At 34.0% G+C, this 13,387-nt stretch overlaps 1 protein-coding gene across 1 annotated transcript in view; it reads left to right on the top strand.

The window, feature by feature from the left end:
* Window positions 1-3,869: 3,869 nt before the first annotated feature.
* The window catches only part of LOC143248891 (epidermal growth factor-like protein 7), a 53,643-nt gene continuing 44,125 nt past the window's right edge, over window positions 3,870-13,387 (top strand). The window contains exon 1 of the mRNA XM_076497801.1: window positions 3,870-4,300. The gene's annotated coding sequence lies outside the window, so the exon portion shown is untranslated. The remainder of the gene's footprint in view (window positions 4,301-13,387) is intronic.

Below are 13,387 nucleotides of genomic sequence, written 5' to 3'. Positions count from 1 at the left end.
TTTCATGTACAAGTACAGGATACAGATGCTTGTTTTTCCACTAGCTAGGATGAAAGTTTGTGGTCGATTTTTCCTGATGAAAGATATTATTGTGATACAAACTTTAATAACGACAAACATTAAATCGCTCAGAAACCATTGATTTTCTAGTCAGCAAGCTGTACTTTTAATTACCACTGTTACTAGAGCATAAAAAAAACATAATCATGAATGTGTTTATTATTAAAACAAAAACACGATAACACAAATGTTTTGAACAACAAAAAAGCGCTCGGGTTATTCAGTTGCTTGGATTGGTGATTTACCTATTTTGTTTTTATTCCACGTGATTTTAAGATTTTTGTGCTTTCCAGTTGTTTCAAACTTAGATTTATCAAAACTACTGTATTTTATTGTTACTGTTTCGAAAACAATGAAGTTATTTTGAACCAGAACAGTGCCTCACACGCATCGGGCTAAACAGCCATCTCAGTGAATCTTGAGATAGAGTAAAGCTGTATCTAATTGTGTGCTACCAAATAGTGGGGAAAATAGGCGGCAAACACCACTTGCCACTACAAAGTCTATGTTGAATGACATGAAGAAATTGGTTGTAATATATAAATAATATGGCCTTCACCCACGCTTACCTTTAGGTCACAAATGGTTCCAGGATTTTACCTAACTTCCTACAAAAAAAGAAAAGAGGGTTTACTTTAATTTAAGGAAGTAACAACCTGGCTAACAGATAACATTTTGGGTTCGATTCTGTACAAATTAATGTTTCTTTAACTGGTAAAAAATAAACTTATCTATATCATATTAAACGTAATTATTTTCATAAATTGGAAAAAAAGTCCAAAATTAAGGAAAAAATTTCTAGTTTTTCTTTCAAAATTTCTTTTATAAAAATTATCATTGTTAGCACCACTTTAGATTTAGATTTTGTTCAAAATTGGTTTTTCTTCAAAAGAAACTGTCGTTGTTCGATATTTATGAAATGTTAATAAGGTTTTATTTTTGTAAAATGAAGAAAATATCCGGAATTTCTTATTATGATGAAAATATTAAGATATTTATTATTGTGAGAAAAAGCGTCGATGTCAACAGTATGAAGTATTGTCCTAGTTTGAGTACTCCAGCTTTTTATTATCACATAATAATGAGTCGATATTAACAGTATGAAGTATTGTCCTAGTTTGAGTACTCCAGCTTTTTATTATCACATAATAATGAGTCGATATTAACAGTATGAAGTATTGTCCTAGTTTGAGTACTCCAGCTTTTTTTATCACATAATAATGAGTCGATATTAACAGTATGAAGTATTGTCCTAGTTTGAGTAATCCAGCTTTTTTATTATCACATAATAATGAGTCGATATTAACAGTATGAAGTATTGTCCTAGTTTGAGTACTCCAGCTTTTTATTATCACATAATAATGAGTCGATGTTAACAATATGAAGTATTGTCCTAGTTTGAGTACTCCAGCTTTTTATTATTATTATCACATAATAATGAGTCGATGTTAACAGTATGAAGTATTGTCCTAGTTTGAGTACTCCAGCTTTTTTATTATCACATAATAATGAGTCGATGTTAACAGTATGAAGTATTGTCCTAGTTTGAGTACTCCAGCTTTTATTATCACATAATAATGAGTCGATATTAACAGTATGAAGTATTGTCCTAGTTTGAGTACTCCAGCTTTTATTATCACATAATAATGAGTCGATATTAACAGTATGAAGTATTGTCCCAGTTTGAGTACTCCAGCTTTTATTACCACATAATGAGTCGATATTAACAGTATGAAGCATTGTCCTAGTTTGAGTACTCCAGCTTTTATTATCACATAATAATGAGTCGATGTTAACAATATGAAGTATTGTCCTAGTTTGAGTACTCCAGCTTTTATTATTATTATCACATAATAATGAGTCGATGTTAACAGTATGAAGTATTGTCCTAGAGTGAGTACTCCAGCTTTTTATTATCACATAATAATGAGTCGATGTTAACAGTATGAAGTATTGTCCTAGTTTTGAGTACTCCAGCTTTTTATTATCACATAATAATGAGTCGATATTAACAGTATGAAGTATTGTCCCAGTTTGAGTACTCCAGCTTTTATTATCACACATAATAATGAGTCGATATTAACAGTATGAAGTATTGTCCTAGTTTGAGTACTCCAGCTTTTTATTATCACATACAATGACTCGATGTCAACAGTATGAAGTATTGTCCTAGTTTGAGTACTCCAGCTTTTATTATCACATAATAATGAGTCGATATTAACAGTATGAAGATTGTCCTAGTTTGAGTACTCCAGCTTTTATTATCACATAATAATGAGTCGATATTAACAGTATGAAGTATTGTCCTAGTTTGAGTACTCCAGCTTTTATTATCACATAATAATGACTCGATGTCAACAGTATGAAGTATTGTCCTAGTTTGAGTACCCAGCTTTTTTATTATCACATAATAATGAGTCGATATTAACAGTATGAAGTATTGTCCTAGTTTGAGTACTCCAGCTTTTTATTATCACATAATAATGACTCGATGTCAACAGTATGAAGTATTGTCCTAGTTTGAGTACTCCAGCTTTTATTATACGATATTAACCAGCTTTTTATTATCACATAATAATGAGTCGATATTAATGAGTATGAAGTATTGTCCTAGTTTGAGTACTCCAGCTTTTATTATCACATAATAATGAGTTGATATTAACAGTATGAAGTATTGTCCTAGTTTGAGTACTCCAGCTTTTATTATCACATAATAATGAGTCGATATTAACAGTATGAAGTATTGTCCTAGTTTGAGTACTCCAGCTTTTTTATTATCACATAATAATGAGTCGATATTAACAGTATGAAGTATTGTCCTAGTTTGAGTACTCCAGCTTTTTTTATTATCACATAATAATGACTCGATGTCAACAGTATGAAGTATTGTCCTAGTTTGAGTACTCCAGCTTTTTTATTATTATCACATAATAATGAGTCGATGTTAACAATATGAAGTATTGTCCTAGTTTGAGTACTCCAGCTTTTATTATTATTATCACATAATAATGACTCGATGTCAACAGTATGAAGTATTGTCCTAGTTTGAGTACTCCAGCTTTTTATTATTATTATCACATAATAATGACTCGATGTCAACAGTATGAAGTATTGTCCTAGTTTGAGTACTCCAGCTTTTTATTATTATTATCACATAATAATGAGTCGATGTTAACAATATGAAGTATTGTCCTAGTTTGAGTACTCCAGCTTTTTATTATTATTATCACATAATAATGAGTCGATGTTAACAGTATGAAGTATTGTCCTAGTTTGAGTACTCCAGCTTTTTATTATTATCACATAATAATGAGTCGATGTTAACAGTATGAAGTATTGTCCTAGTTTGAGTACTCCAGCTTTTATTATTATCACATAATAATGAGAAATTTTGAGATAAAGTATCGTAACAAATGTAAGATCCCATTGAACTGTTACTAACTGCTGATATCAGTATGGTGTTAAAGTTGTTAAAACGTTTTGTAAAAGTACCTCGTTGCAAAGTTCCTCAGTTTTTACGTTAGGCACTGTAACAATCATACAAACTCACAAGCAGGTTGACTGAAGTAATTTAAACATGAAAACATGTTATCGTAAAAAGCACCGTGTCTCTAATCGTCCAAGTTAATGACGACATTAACAAAGTGGTTAGAAATGAAATCGGAATAAGTAGATATAGAAGTCCATAAACGGAAAACAGAATTTATCAGTTTGACCTTGCGCATGCGCTTGCGAAACGCTCTTGAGTGATAAACCATTGACACATTATGACTCTTCTCCCATGTTTTGAAGTGGAAGAGTAAAGAAAGAAAAAAAAAAACCAGTCAACATAATATACAGTGTATTATGCTATACTATACAGTGACTCGCATCCGACATCAAGTTTAACTGCATAACAGGATGTTACTTATAAACCCCCTGACTCTTTTCTTCTTGTAGATTGGTCCTAATACGAGAGCAGGATGAAACTAAATTAGACTGAAATCACGACGAAGTCTCTACTTATAACTGTTTCATCAAGCAGATGACAAATATCAATATGGTTCAGCCTGGGAACTGGTCTGGAAAAAGTCTGATTATTATTGTATCGTTGTGGCTGCTGTCGACATTGCCTCTACAATTAAACGCACGAACCAACTCATTAGTGTCTTACAGAGAAGCACTAGAAAACACGTGAAGCCCAAACATCTTTAGCAGCACGTGATTCAAACTTTTACAGTCATCACCGTCCTCGCCCAGGGTAGGAAATTATTTGTTTAGTTAACGTGCCACGTTAATATTCCAATACACGACTACCTTAGATACAACAACTTCTATTTTGCTCAGTTAATCCACCTTTATGAATTACACCTGTTTCACTCGTTTGCTCTACTGTTATAAACTTTATTTGAATTTTATGTCTTTCCTTGAGTTCGGTTATGTCTTCTCCTACTTACATTTCGCTCGTAGCATGTTTCACTTACCTGGTACGTTTTTTTATGCGTGTAGCTAGCACTTTTCTCAATTATTCGCTGTTTTCTTGACGTCATCACTAAAGAAGGAGCTTCCTCTCTCCTCTTCCTTACTGCTCATTTAAAAGTTATCAAATTTTTATTTCCCCTTGTTTTATATATGTCTCTTTCTTTCAACACGTACGTTAATGCTTGGCCAGATAAACTACAAACTAATTAGATAAGATTTTATTACGTTCCTACTTTTAAAAGAGTCTTTTGAGAAGTAAGTCATTTAATTGACCATTTAATATTATCTTCTTTTGATGTTGGCATGCCTCATACAGTATCGTGAATGTTTTTATTTTAAACTATGTTTATCATAAATACAAAAATTATGAAAACCAGGAGAAGCAACTCTTAAAGGAATTTTCACAGACGACGTGGTTGATAAAAAGAACATATTGAAGTAAGCTTAGGCTTTTAAATGCCCTTTTTTTGGTCAAAATATTGAATACGGAATGATGCTACATCACTTAACAGCTGAGTCGTAATGTTCAATGAACTATCGAGATGGTACAGAAAGTAAATACAAAGTGAAAGATACTTTGTAATAATAGACTTAACATAAATACAGCGTGTGGTATTGATTTGGACTTGAAAATTTAGTTTTTCTTGTATCTTCTATCGCCAATTGTTCAAGCTAGGTCCATTGACTAAATCAAACGTTTCTTAGTTTGCAAGAACTTTTGCCCAGAGTGACCAGCTCATACTACGTGACTCATCACTGTCATTTAAATATAGGTGAGGCCGTAACCTTGAAGTTTCCTACATCAAAATCTTGGCAGAGGATCTCGCCGACCTGAAGGATCCTTAGTCCATACAATGGCCATTCTACATTATCACCCGTAATCGGGTGCTGTTCGTCGGCTTCTCTCCGCTGCCTGCTAACCTGTTTACTCGAATGCACTGGGATTCAAGGGGTCACACGTAGGCATACTATCGTCATGATGCGCACTGGGATTCAAGGGGTCGCACGTAGGCATACTATCGTCATGATGCGCACTGGGATTCAAGGGGTCACACGTAGGCATACTATCGTCATGATGCGCGTAAACGCATACATTAAGGTGTATGTAGGTGTGTGTGCAATTTTTTCTTTACGAAGTCTGACTTACAATTGTCAAGTGTAGGGTGAAGAGAAAGGAAACGTTTCTGAGCGCCCTCTATTATATAAGATCCTTAGCTCCAGCGGAGGGTCTGATAAAGTTAAACCTAAATACCTATCGCGTTTTCGTCGTCGTCACCCTTGAAGTGTTAACAGAATGATAATTGAAAGTCGACATCTTTATACAATGTTCATTATTCCACTAATATTATCATCCATAGCTTAACCTTTTTTTTCGTTTTCTCGGGAATTGTAAAAGATTAAAGTAAGTTAGAACGAATATCTAGCCTGGCTTGGTGGCTAGGGCGCTCGACTCGTAAGTTGTGAGTCGCAGGTTCGAATCGTCGTCACCAAAAATCCTCGCCCTTTACGCCGTGGGGCGTTATTGTATGTTTGTTTGTTTTTCAATTTCACGCAAAGCTGAATGAGGGCTCCTTGCGCTAGCCGTTCCTAATTTAGCAGTGTAAGGCAAAAGGGAGGGCACTAGTCATCACCATCTACCGCCCACTCTTCGGCTACTCTTTTACCAACGAATAGTAGGATTGACCGTTATTTTATAGCGCTTCTACAGTTGAAAAGGCAAGTTTGTTTGATGTGATAAGGACTCAGAACCACTACCCTCGAATTACAAGTCGAGCGCCCTAACCACCTTGCCATGATGGGCCTGTGTTATAATATCACGGTCACTCCAATTATTTTCTGGTTTTATGGAGCCAAGTGGAAGACGTCTATGATTTTATAATTATAAACATACGTAAAACATGATCAAAATCAAGAAGTTGGACAATCTTGATTAAAATGTAGGTCATAATGTTGTAAGACTATCTGTGAACCACTGACCTTTCGGGTTAACGGCTGTGTCATTTGTAGATTAAGAAAGCAATTTGGAGTTACGTCTTGTTATGGAAAGCATATCAGAATTTGATTGGGGAGTTGGGTTTAGAAGCATTAACGTTGTATCTTGAGTTTAGATTGTATCTGACACCTACAAAAGGTATCATGTCTGGTTCTGCTAAATGACAAGATTAAAAAGTTTGAAAAATATTATTTTAAAATCTTCAAACACTGTTTCAACCTTATTTCTGAAACATTAGCAAAAGCGCTTTATGACATAGATATACACATATTTTTCTCACATTGTTTAGGGACTTAACATGGACTGGTAGGTAGGGTGCTCGCCACGCAATCTTTAGGTCGCGAGTTCGAATCTCTGCCACTGAATATGCTTGTTCTTAGAACATTAAGTCTCACTATTTGTCGGTTAGAAAAGTAGCCCATCAGTTGATAGTGGGTGTGTTCACTAGATGTCTCGCCTATGGTCTGTTACTGCCAAGTTAGGGACAGCTAGCGCAGATAGCCCTCGTGTAGCTTTGCGTAAATTAAAAAAAAAAAAGTAAATAAAAGCTGGAACGAAATCAACTTAACGGCTTTCTCAAACACATGTTATGTGAAGCTGGCACACATATACAGAGTAATGCAAAATTCAGAACAAATATATTATAATAATACAGAAGAATAGAAATGCATGGCATATACCATCTAACGAATAAAACCGTAGACGTGAATTTCACTTAAGAGACAAACATGGTTGGATGCTAAGTAAGGGGTAGTTTAAAAGCCAGTAACTTATCTGATTCAGTTTTCTTCAGTTTCTGGCTGAACAATCGCTGTAACTAAGAGGGAAGTCATCCTGCAATTCACTAAGATGATGTTTCATCTGTCCTTAATTGTCATAAAATAAATTAGGTGTAAGTGAAAACATTGTATAGAATTTGCAAAATATGACAGCTTGTCCCTCTAACTACATATAGTAGACAATTCTTCATCTAATGATCTGGTGAGATCAAGTTTATAGAACTTGAAACATTATTTTCGTTATCTGATGAAAAGTCTCATAACCTTATCAAAATAGCTTTATATATTAAGAACACCACAGCGTTTACCAACCTAATAACCTCGTCTATTTGCCCGATAAAATCTACGAAAGAATTAAAATTGTCTTCTTTTCTTAATCTCGTGAAATTATATTTAATTCAATTTAAGTCCAGAGGACTGTATTTCATTATGTCATAAAATTTCTTGGAGCTAACCTAAATATTTTTGTCTGATAATCGTATTTATGCTTGTAGGAAACATTATTTGATAACGCTATGAAATTTTATATAGTTAAGTCTACAACTCTTCAGTACCATTATCTTAAAAACATATATAACCAAGTCCAATTTTCTTGTCGTATAGTTCAAAGTAAGTGGTTCAACGGTCAATTTGCAGAAAAATAACCAATGCGAAATTTTCATAAGATAATTTGAAATTCCATACAAACCCTTTTAAACGATGTGATTTGGTTTGTTTCAATTTTACGCATATTTACACGAGGGCTAACTGCGCTAGCTGTCCTTGTTTTAGCAGTGATAGATAAAAGGCGAACCAGCTAGTGAACACACCCGCTATCAACAGATGGGCTACTTTTCTAACTAAAGAATAGTGGAACTTAATGTTTTAAGAGTAAGCATGTTTGGTGACAGGGATTCGAACACGCGACCCAAAGATTGCGTGGCGAGCACCATAACCATCAGGCCATGTTAGGCTCCTAGACAATCAGAAAAAATATGCGTATATCTATGTCATAAGACGTTTCTTTCTAATCTTTAGAAACAGGGATGACACAGTGTTTGAAGAAGGTGAAACCACACTTGTACTTTATTCGAAAAATCCTCTTTTTGTTAAACATTTTTCAGACTTCGACTTCTTGTCGTTTAGTAGAACCAGACAGGATACCTGTTATACGTGTCAGATATAACATTATTGTTTCTAAACTCAACTCTCCAATCAAATTCTGATATGCTTTCCATGACAAGAGGTGACTTCAAATTTTTTTTGTTAATGTACAAATGACAGACAGCCGTTAACCCGAAAGGTCAGTGGTCCACAGATAGTCTTACAACATTACAACCTACATTTTAATCACGATTGTCCAACTTCTTGATTATGATCACGTTTTACGTATGAATATAATTGTAAATCATAGAAGTGTTAGACTTAGTTCCATAAAATACTGTTCCAGACAGTGTATCGGAAACAGCAGTCGACATTTATCTGTCTTTAATACTTTGCTAGAAATCTGTATGTCGGGGAGGGTGTATCAGTCATCTACGCATCTCTTTGTTTGTTTGTTTGTTTTGGAATTCCGCACAAAGCTACTGAGGGCTATCTGTGCTAGCCGTCCCTAATTTAGCAGTGTAAGACTAGAGGGAAGGCAGCTAGTCATCACCACCCACCGCCAACTCTTGGGCTACTCTTTTACCAACGAATAGTGGGATTGACCGTAACATTATACACCCCCACGGCTGGGAGGGCAGAGCATGTTTAGCGCGACGGGGCGCGAACCCGCGACCCTCGGATTACGAGTCGCACGCCTTACGCGCTAGGCCATGCCGGGCCCTACGCATCTCTAAAGAGCAAGTCTAGTAGCTGTTAGCCACACTAAGTTTTATGTTACTTACTGTAGAAAAATATGCATGACCAATGATATTCCAGAGTTACTAAGGAAACAACTAGCGACATCCGATAGGCAAAAAATAACATATTTTATTTTGAATTCTTCACTCTCAAGATCGAATATGGTTTAACGATTAGCATACTAGCACAATGATCAAGATCGAATATGGTTTAACGATTAGCATACTAACACAATGATCAAGATCGAATATGGTTTAACGATTAGCATACTAACACAATGATCAAGATCGAATATGGTTTTAACGATTAGCATACTAACACAATGATCAAGATCGAATATGGTTTAACGATTAGCATACTAACACAATGATCAAGATCGAATATGGTTTAACGATTAGCATACTAACACAATGATCAAGATCGAATATGGTTTAACGATTAGCATACTCAACACAATGATCAAGATCGAATATGGTTTAACGATTAGCATACTAACACAATGATCAAGATCGAATATGGTTTAACGATTAGCATACTAACACAATGATCAAGATCGAATATGGTTTAAAGATTAGCATACTAACACAATGATCAAGATCGAATATGGTTTAACGATTAGCATACTAACACAATGATCAAGATCGAATATGGTTTAACGATTAGCATACTAACACAATGATCAAGATCGAATATGGTTTAACGATTAGCATACTAACACAATGATCAAGATCGAATATGGTTTAACGATTAGCATACTAACACAATGATCAAGATCGAATATGGTTTAACGATTAGCATACTAACACAATGATCAAGATCGAATATGGTTTAACGATTAGCATACTAACACAATGATCAAGATCGAATATGGTTTAACGATTAGCATACCAACACAATGATCAAGATCGAATATGGTTTAAAGATTAGCATACTAACACAATGATCAAGATCGAATATGGTTTAACGATTAGCATACTAACACAATGATCAAGATCGAATATGGTTTAACGATTAGCATACTAACACAATGATCAAGATCGAATATGGTTTAACGATTAGCATACTAACACAATGATCAAGATCGAATATGGTTTAACGATTAGCATACTAACACAATGATCAAGATCGAATATGGTTTAACGATTAGCATACTAACACAATGATCAAGATCGAATATGGTTTAACGATTAGCATACTAACACAATGATCAAGATCGAATATGGTTTAACGATTAGCATACTAACACAATGATCAAGATCGAATATGGTTTTAACGATTAGCATACTAACACAATGATCAAGATCGAATATGGTTTAACGATTAGCATACTAACACAATGATCAAGATCGAATATGGTTTAACGATTAGCATACTAACACAATGATCAAGATCGAATATGGTTTAACGATTAGCATACTAACACAATGATCAAGATCGAATATGGTTTAACGATTAGCATACTAACACAATGATCAAGATCGAATATGGTTTAACGATTAGCATACTAACACAATGATCAAGATCGAATATGGTTTTAAAGATTAGCATACTAACACAATGATCAAGATCGAATATGGTTTAAAGATTAGCATACTAACACAATGATCAAGATCGAATATGGTTTAAAGATTAGCATACTAACACAATGATCAAGATCGAATATGGTTTAACGATTAGCATACTAACACAATGATCAAGATCGAATATGGTTTAACGATTAGCATACTAACACAATGATCAAGATCGAATATGGTTTAACGATTAGCATACTAACACAATGATCAAGATCGAATATGGTTTAACGATTAGCATACTAACACAATGATCAAGATCGAATATGGTTTAACGATTAGCATACTAACACAATGATCAAGATCGAATATGGTTTAACGATTAGCATACTAACACAATGATCAAGATCGAATATGGTTTAACGATTAGCATACTAACACAATGATCAAGATCGAATATGGTTTAACGATTAGCATACTAACACAATGATCAAGATCGAATATGGTTTAACGATTAGCATACAACACACAATGATCAAGATCGAATATGGTTTAACGATTAGCATACTAACACAATGATCAAGATCGAATATGGTTTAACGATTAGCATACTAACACAATGATCAAGATCGAATATGGTTTAACGATTAGCATACTAACACAATGATCAAGATCGAATATGGTTTAAAGATTAGCATACTAACACAATGATCAAGATCGAATATGGTTTAAAGATTAGCATACTAACACAATGATCAAGATCGAATATGGTTTTAAAGATTAGCATACTAACACAATGATCAAGATCGAATATGGTTTAACGATTAGCATACTAACACAATGATCAAGATCGAATATGGTTTAACGATTAGCATACTAACACAATGATCAAGATCGAATATGGTTTAACGATTAGCATACTAACACAATGATCAAGATCGAATATGGTTTAACGATTAGCATACTAACACAATGATCAAGATCGAATATGGTTTAACGATTAGCATACTAACACAATGATCAAGATCGAATATGGTTTAACGATTAGCATACTAACACAATGATCAAGATCGAATATGGTTTAACGATTAGCATACTAACACAATGATCAAGATCGAATATGGTTTAACGATTAGCATACTAACACAATGATCAAGATCGAATATGGTTTAACGATTAGCATACTAACACAATGATCAAGATCGAATATGGTTTAACGATTAGCATACTAACACAATGATCAAGATCGAATATGGTTTAACGATTAGCATACTAACACAATGAATCAAATTCACGTCCCTTTAGCAAAAAAACGCGCTTCTCTGTTTGGAGCTGTGAAAGTGTTATAAAAATGACATCCAAATCTCATTTCTTGTTCAATCAAGAATAGCCCAAGAGCGTTATATTCTGTCATTTCAAAATCAGGGACGTCTAGCGCAGATAGTCCCTGTGTAGCTCTGCGCGAATTTCCGAAACAAATTCTGTGCTGTATTAAAACATTATAATTTTAACCATGTACTGCGCATACGTCTTAATCTTAACTAATTTCCAGATATTTTTCTTGTAATTAATTAATAACTTAGAAGTTCAAGTGAAAGTTTTAATGGATTCAATTAATTCTTTTGGAAAAAACGCGTTATTCTTGAGTTGTCTTCTGGACTTAACAACGTTTAAAGCAGGAGTTACATTGTATGATTGTTTTTGAATTTCGCGCAAAGCTTTACGAAGACTATCTGCGCTAGCTGTATCTAATTTAGTAGTGTAAGATTAGAGGGAAGGTAGCTAGTCATCGCCACCCAACGCCAACTCTTGGGCAACTTTTTTATCAACGAATAATGGAATTAACTGAAACATTATAACGCCTGCACGGCTGAAAGGGCTTTTGACTGCAAAAAAGTAAAAAGCAAAGAAAACAAAAAACAACAACAACACCTTGGTGACGGAAAAAAAAATGGCGCCAGAAAGATTAAACCACATGAGAAAAATATTTCAGCTTCGAAATATCAGTAAGTACGTACACGTGCCGATAAGTAAATGTAAACATAAACGAGCGTAGAGATAAAATAAGTTTTTCTGCTCTTTTACCATCACCGAAGGCGTATTAGTATATATAATCCATTAAGGCACTTTAGGTTATTACACACGTTGTTAATATTCCACAGTAATGTTATTGTTCAACCATCTGCCAATTCATTGTAGTAGTTAAAATGTTTTTAGTCTACTTTACAATCATGCATTTTTTAATTGGTCGAAATACCATAAACTGTTTGATCGTTAGTTAACGGGTTAATTGGTGAACATAAACAAATCGTAACGTAAATTTGAACTTACCTGTACGGTGACACCATATTTTTCTTCCGTTAAGCATATAATTTTATAACCACTTAGAGAAATAGCTTTAATCGAGGATTAAGTTTGACAGAACAAATACGAAAATAAAGTTTACTATATTTTCACTTTTTATCAGAATAATATTACTTCTACAGTGTAACCATCACTTTAGTATCTACACTACAACTGAAAGAGACAGCAATAACTGTTATCATTTATTACAATTAATAAATTGTAATTTATTTCTAAAAAAAAAAAATCTGTTGTTGACTTTAATTATGAACTGTTGTCTAAAGGGAACATCAGTAATCAATAGCACCTTATTACCCACGGTAAGTGGTTGGCTATAACTCTTATAATACACCAGTAGTTTAAAGTTTGAGAAACATTTTGTGGTATAGCATGGATTCAAATCAGGATCGCCAACT

Source organism: Tachypleus tridentatus, chromosome 4 (assembly GCF_004210375.1).
Source record: "Tachypleus tridentatus isolate NWPU-2018 chromosome 4, ASM421037v1, whole genome shotgun sequence".
NCBI classification, from domain to species: domain Eukaryota; kingdom Metazoa; phylum Arthropoda; class Merostomata; order Xiphosura; family Limulidae; genus Tachypleus; species Tachypleus tridentatus.
This window is presented reverse-complemented; position numbering and strand designations above follow the sequence as displayed.